Source organism: Capsicum annuum, chromosome 12 (assembly GCF_002878395.1).
Source record: "Capsicum annuum cultivar UCD-10X-F1 chromosome 12, UCD10Xv1.1, whole genome shotgun sequence".
Taxonomy (NCBI): Eukaryota; Viridiplantae; Streptophyta; class Magnoliopsida; order Solanales; family Solanaceae; genus Capsicum; species Capsicum annuum.
This window is the reverse complement of record NC_061122.1, coordinates 24,845,738-24,851,760: the sequence shown is the minus strand read 5'-3', so window position 1 is coordinate 24,851,760 and position 6,023 is coordinate 24,845,738. Positions and strand designations below refer to the sequence as shown.

The 6,023-nt window shown below is 39.3% G+C and overlaps 1 long non-coding RNA gene across 2 annotated transcripts; it reads right to left on the bottom strand.

The window, feature by feature from the left end:
* Positions 1-955: 955 nt before the first annotated feature.
* Positions 956-6,023, bottom strand: LOC107849689. Of its 2 annotated transcripts, none has more exons than XR_001668243.2 (3): positions 5,791-6,023; positions 1,775-2,134; positions 956-1,697 (listed from the first exon to the last, which is right to left on the bottom strand). It is a non-coding gene; the product is annotated as an uncharacterized LOC107849689 (long non-coding RNA). The 2 variants fall into 2 exon arrangements; XR_007048238.1 differs by having other exon boundaries at positions 956-1,673.

The following is a 6,023-nucleotide window of genomic DNA, read 5'->3' as shown; positions in this document are numbered from 1 at the left end:
AAGGGCTAAGGTCACTAAAGAGACTCATTTTAGAAATATCTATCATCTTCTCAAAGTCTCTTTATAGCTAGATTGCATCGATCTCTCTTCTCCTTCTAATGTGTCGATCTCGACATGTTTTAATTTATTATTTTATTTCTATTTTTTATTAAATATCATTAATTTTTAATACTTAAATGACTTATAATAATTAATTAGGGATGAAATAGTAAAATTACGATTGAAGCAGAATGAATATGAATGACCATCAAGGCTTTCGGGGTAACTGGCATTTGCATTCAAGAAAACAATATTCGCTTGATCTTACTCTCGTGGAGGTAGAGAGGCTGCATGAAAGCCTATAAACATAAAGAAAACAATAGCACCGCAAGAGGTTTCCAAGCCAATGAATGCTCTGATGTAAAATATTTGGTTTACCTTTGCAGCCAACACGTGATAGGTCACGATGTATGTACTCATAGATGGTTATTGCTGGATTATTCCAGCTCAGATATCTGGATATAGAGCATCAATTCTCTCTTCCATTTTTTTCACTAGAATTAGGTCCCCCAATTTATTTTGTAGTTACTGTTTATCTCAAAGTTATCCTATAATTTTTGCACTGTGATCAGTAGAAAGCTGTCTGTGCTTCACCAAAATGACACGCTTGTAGATGAGCACAATTCTTTATTTGTACATTTTTTACCTACACCGTTACCTTTCGTGTTAGATACATTCAGCAAAAGCCTCGGTGGAAGTTCTTGCACTGCATATCACATGCCAAGACACAAATAATGCTGGATATGCTGTGATTCTGATACCTCATTGGAATTACCATGTCACATTTAAAATCAAGATATTCTAGATGGGTAAGACAGAGCAAAATTGTGCTCATTACTCGTTCGAGCTAAACTTTCATAGAACTAGCTTATTCTCAGGGTTTTTTCTTGGCAAAATTCTAACAAAAGATAGCAGCTGGAAAAGATAGAACTTGATGATAACTAAAAAGCACCATCGTAAGTTATACAATGAAACCATTTTGTTTGATGAACTAACAACTTGTTCAGGTATGTAGGCATAAAAATAAATAGCAGCCATCCGGTAATCTTGTCACCAAGTTGCAATCTATATACGAGTTATTTAATCCATACAGAAAGCTTGCGTCTAAACAGTTTTTTTTTTTTTTGGAAAAGATGCTGCACCAGTTTGCAACAATTCAACATTACAGCAAAGAGAATTGTTCAGTGACTGATATCACTCTGATATTATTGCCAATCTTTGAACAGTAGAGATCCCTTCCATACTTTCACCATTCTGGATCTAATGCCATGTCAGTGTTGTTGAACTTCATTGTTGAGAATTGCTTATTCTACCTAAACTGCATACATCCTCTTGTAGTTCTCACTGACAAGCTCAGTATCTGATGCCATAGACAATGGGAAAGAACGTGAATGAGTCTCAGTTCTTCGAATGCTCCTCAACCTTAATTCTTCTAGCCTATGTTGAACAACACAGCAAATGGAACCAATTGCAGAGAGCATTATTACGCAACCAACCACAGTTGCATAGACAGCAAGCCATCTTCCATTTGATCCAACCACTACATAACTAAGAGAGATAAAGGTGATTGAGATGAAGAGGCAAGCTGCTCACATGAGCTTGTTTATCCAAAACACGAGTCACTTCTTTGCTTTCTGTTCAATCACAACCACAGACGTCTGGATCAAAATAACAGAAGCTGAGATTAACAATGACAAACTGTCAAACAAGAAGAATATAAAAACTGCTTTTCTACCTATGTGTGCTTCACCAAGCGAAAATCCATCTGTTTTATCTTCAACATATACAGTGAAGATGGAAGCAAAAGCAACAGTAGCAATAAGGACAGCAACAACTGTTGCATGGTTGATGGCACTATTAAGACCACTAATGTGAGCTGGGACTGCACATCATGTTTTATGTCGCTGACAATTTGCTTGAGTTGTTTTGCAGTTCAGGGGGCTTCCATGATCCTTGGAATGGGTAACTCCAGCTTCTTTCAAAATAGAAACAAGCTCCGGCATCCAAAATTATCTGCAATATCAAGAGCTATTTCTCCAGAATCATTAATGGCGTTAAGATCAACACCCTCAATTGATATAAGACATTGTACCATCTGCAATTACATATAGCATAGTTTTAGAAGAATGTTGGTTTTCCTTCATTGAACATTTTATAAAATACATGGTATACAGTCTGCAATTACACGTACCAGAGTTTCATACAGATGGAAAAAAAAAAGACAGCTCATGTAGGAACTTGGTTGTCCTAGTTTGAGGATGTAATTAAAACCAAAGAGTCTCTCTCAAAGAGTTTATGTTACTTATACTGGAAGAATATCATGCACAAATTTTAAGCTAGAGAATGCACAGTAGTAGCTTCCAATCTTGATTAACCAAATAAACAATATTCGCTTGATCTACCAGCATTTTTATTCAAGATATAGAACACATCCCACATTCGCCTCACACATAACAAATCTCAAATTTGTGGAAGTTACTTTACGAGAAAAAATAATACAACAACAACAACAACAACATACCCAGTATATTCCCACCAAGTGGGGTCTGGGGAAGGTAAGTGTACGGAGTCCGTACCACTACCTCAAATGTGAGATAGAGAGGCTGTTTCTGATAGACCCCCGGCTCAAAATAGAACAATCTAAGATAAGGAACAATAGTAATAAGAATAGTAATAGAACAAGATATAATAGGGATTAGCAAACTCAATAATACCATAAACAAGATATTGTAGCACCTCGAATATAGATAAAATGATTGGACGACAATACCAGTCCCTATCTTGTTGCTATATGTAGTGTTGTGTTTCCATCTTTAACTTCCAATGCCAACACAGCAGGATTAGGTTTGATTAATTCAACCCTTTCGCAGTCATGTGCAGGGCAGTTTGGTCTTTTTTTATCTGTTCTAAAGCCAATTTCAGGATCCTGCTAAGAAGTGACCTAACTATCTCCAACTGTTCCATTCCTGCTGCTGTATGGAGCACAGTCTTTCTGTTGTTAGTCGATCTTTAGGTCATTGTAATTCCTTTGCCCTATTTTAGGTGCCCTAGTTTGACATTTTTGGTCAATACAACCAACATTTAGAGTAATATAGGGTTTGCCGGTTGAAATAGTGACTGAAAGGTGTATTCGAGGTACATTTTAATATGACATTCCTTAGTTAAGTAAATTTGCTTAATTCGAACCCTTTAGACTTCAAGGTTTGTCTCCAAACCTCTAACCTATCATTAACTTCACCGCATGCTCGTCTATTAAAACTGTCATCTCCAAATGGCATACACCATGGCACCTCTGTATGTAAATTCCATGGAGCGATCAACAATCAACAATCAACAATCAACCTAGATTCGCTTTCAGCAAGAATATGCTCATAACCATTATTCATACACCAATTGACTCCATAAAGCAGTGCCGCTGCTTCTGCCCAGTTACTGGTCCCAATTCCCAGGTTCAAAGAGTACGCAAAAATCAAGTGGCCTTCATAGTCCTTAATCACCCCTCCTACTCCACAATTATCATCCTTAAAACTACCATCTGAGTTGATCTTGACAAAACTGATAGATGGATTGAGCAATCTTACCATACGGAATTTTTCATACACATAATTCCCCTCATCAGTAAGACACGTCTTCCCAGTTAGGCTTAACTTCAACCTTCTCAAATTGCTTGCGAACTATATAAGCTAGTTTAGTAGAGATAATATTGATAGTCTACCTGATACTATGAGTCTCCCTACCATATTTTGCTCCACAGCTAGCCTTCCATAATTCCCACATAGTCACAATAGGTCAACAAGAACAAACCCAATGTATTCCCAAAAAGTGGGGTCTGGGGAGGGTAAGATGTAAACAGTCCATACCGCTACCTCCGAAGAAGTCGAGAGGCTGTTTCCGATAGACCTTTAGCTCAAGATAAAGAATAGTAAATAGGGGGGATGACATAAAAGAAATTCAGGAATAAGAAATAATAAAAATAGTAATCGTAGAAATACGAAATACGAAATACGAAATACCAAAAAATACTGGTGACACGAAATAAGACAAATAGGAACTAAGACATAAGAAAAAAGGCACCCACCTATGTACACAGTCATAGGGTTACTTCGCCGGCTGCACAAGATCTCTCCTAACTGCATGCTACAACCCACACACTCACACTAGCCTTCTACCCTTATCCGCGCCCTCCACACCTTCCTATCTAGGGTCATGTCCTCAGTCAGCTGAAGCTGCTCCATGTCATGTCTAATCACCTCTCTCCAGTATTTCTTCGGCCTACCTCTACCCCTCCCGAAGCCATCCAAAGCTAGCCTCTCATAACTACGAACTGGGGCATCCACGCCCCTCCTCATCACATGCCCAAACCATCTCAGTCTTCCTTCCCGCATTTTGTCCTCCACCGAAGCGACTCCCACCTTCTCCCGGATAATCTCATTCCTTACTCTGTCCCCTATAGTAAGCCCACACATCCAACGCAACATTCTCATTTCCGTCACCTTCAATTTTTGGATGTGGGAGCGCTTGACTAGCCAACACTCCGCTCCATACAACATGGCCGGACGGACTGCCACTCTATAGAATTTGCCTTTAAGCTTACGGGGCACCTTCTTATCACACAACACCCCCGAGGCGAGCCTCCACTTCATTCATCCTGTTCCAATACGCTTAGAGACCAAGAATAGGATTCTTTGTTTTTCAAGTCCACCAATTCTTAAGCAGTCTTCTCAGAGGCATGTTACAATATTGGATGTCTATTGGACCACACAACACTTTCCAGCTTTCTGTAGCAAAAGTCCCAGATCATGACGTTCATTCACTTCCTCTGTGCATCCCTCTTCTCAAGCTCATCATAAGCTAGCAAATGATCTTCTTCTTGAGGATTCCTGCAGCAGCAACATCTGGAAAGTACTGTAATTCCCATTTTGGCAAGCCTAGTATCTGTAGGAATTCTGTCTCTCAGAGCTCTCCACGGTATGAAACAGGCACCTTCTTGTTCCAGTTCATAGTATCAAGCCAGTTTTTGTGTCTTCTCTGTCTCAGCACGTTCCAAGCAGAGGACACAGTGAAGTTGCCTCTCTGATCAGCTGTCCATACTGGTTTGTCATCTACTCCTGGCTTAAGGATTATCAGCATGAAACATAGATAAGCTCACATGGTTAGGAAGATGTACATCCCAGCCACCCCAATGCCATTGCCCATTCATGAAATAATCAGACAACTTTCAATCTCTTGGATTCCTGTCTTCAGGAAGAAACTGCGACAGTGCACCAAGTCCTGACCAGTTGTGTACCCAACGTTGTGAAACAGAAATCCGTAACACACAACAAGGGAAGAATCAAATTTCCCAGGAAGCAAACTCTCAAGAAATTTCTTCTGATGTTTCAGTTAATGTTGCACACAAAGTTAGAATAACCTGATAGGACCATGAGCCTACTGGTGATTTCAACTAAGATTCTGGAACAGTATATTCAAACAATTCAACCACATATCTCACAGGCTTCTCAATTATAATTAGCATTGCCACAAAAATTCGGTTGTTGGCAAAATATTCTTTGAATAAGTCATTACATCAGATGAAGTAACACCCAACGGCTTTTTCACAATTTCAAAAAAAAAAAAATGGCCCATCAATGCTCTACTCTGACAGAATATGTATGACAGACTCTTTGATTCCTATAAAACCTGACCAAATTCCCACACAATTAAGTAAAGTGAGTAGAGAAAGCTACACCTGTAGGTTAAAAGAATACGTACTCTTAGGTGGAAGAACTTGGCACGGACCTCGGGCGACAGTTTGACAGCAGATGCGGCAGTTGATTCCTGTGAGAAACAGGAATTCCAGCGACATCATAGAACTTTTTAATTTCTAACGCCGCTTCTCTGAAGTCCATTACAAACAATCCCCAGCTGATTCTCTTCCTCTCTCTGCCCTCAAAATTCTATCTTTTCTCCTTCTATTCTGCACAATCCCGCCCATACAACTCCTC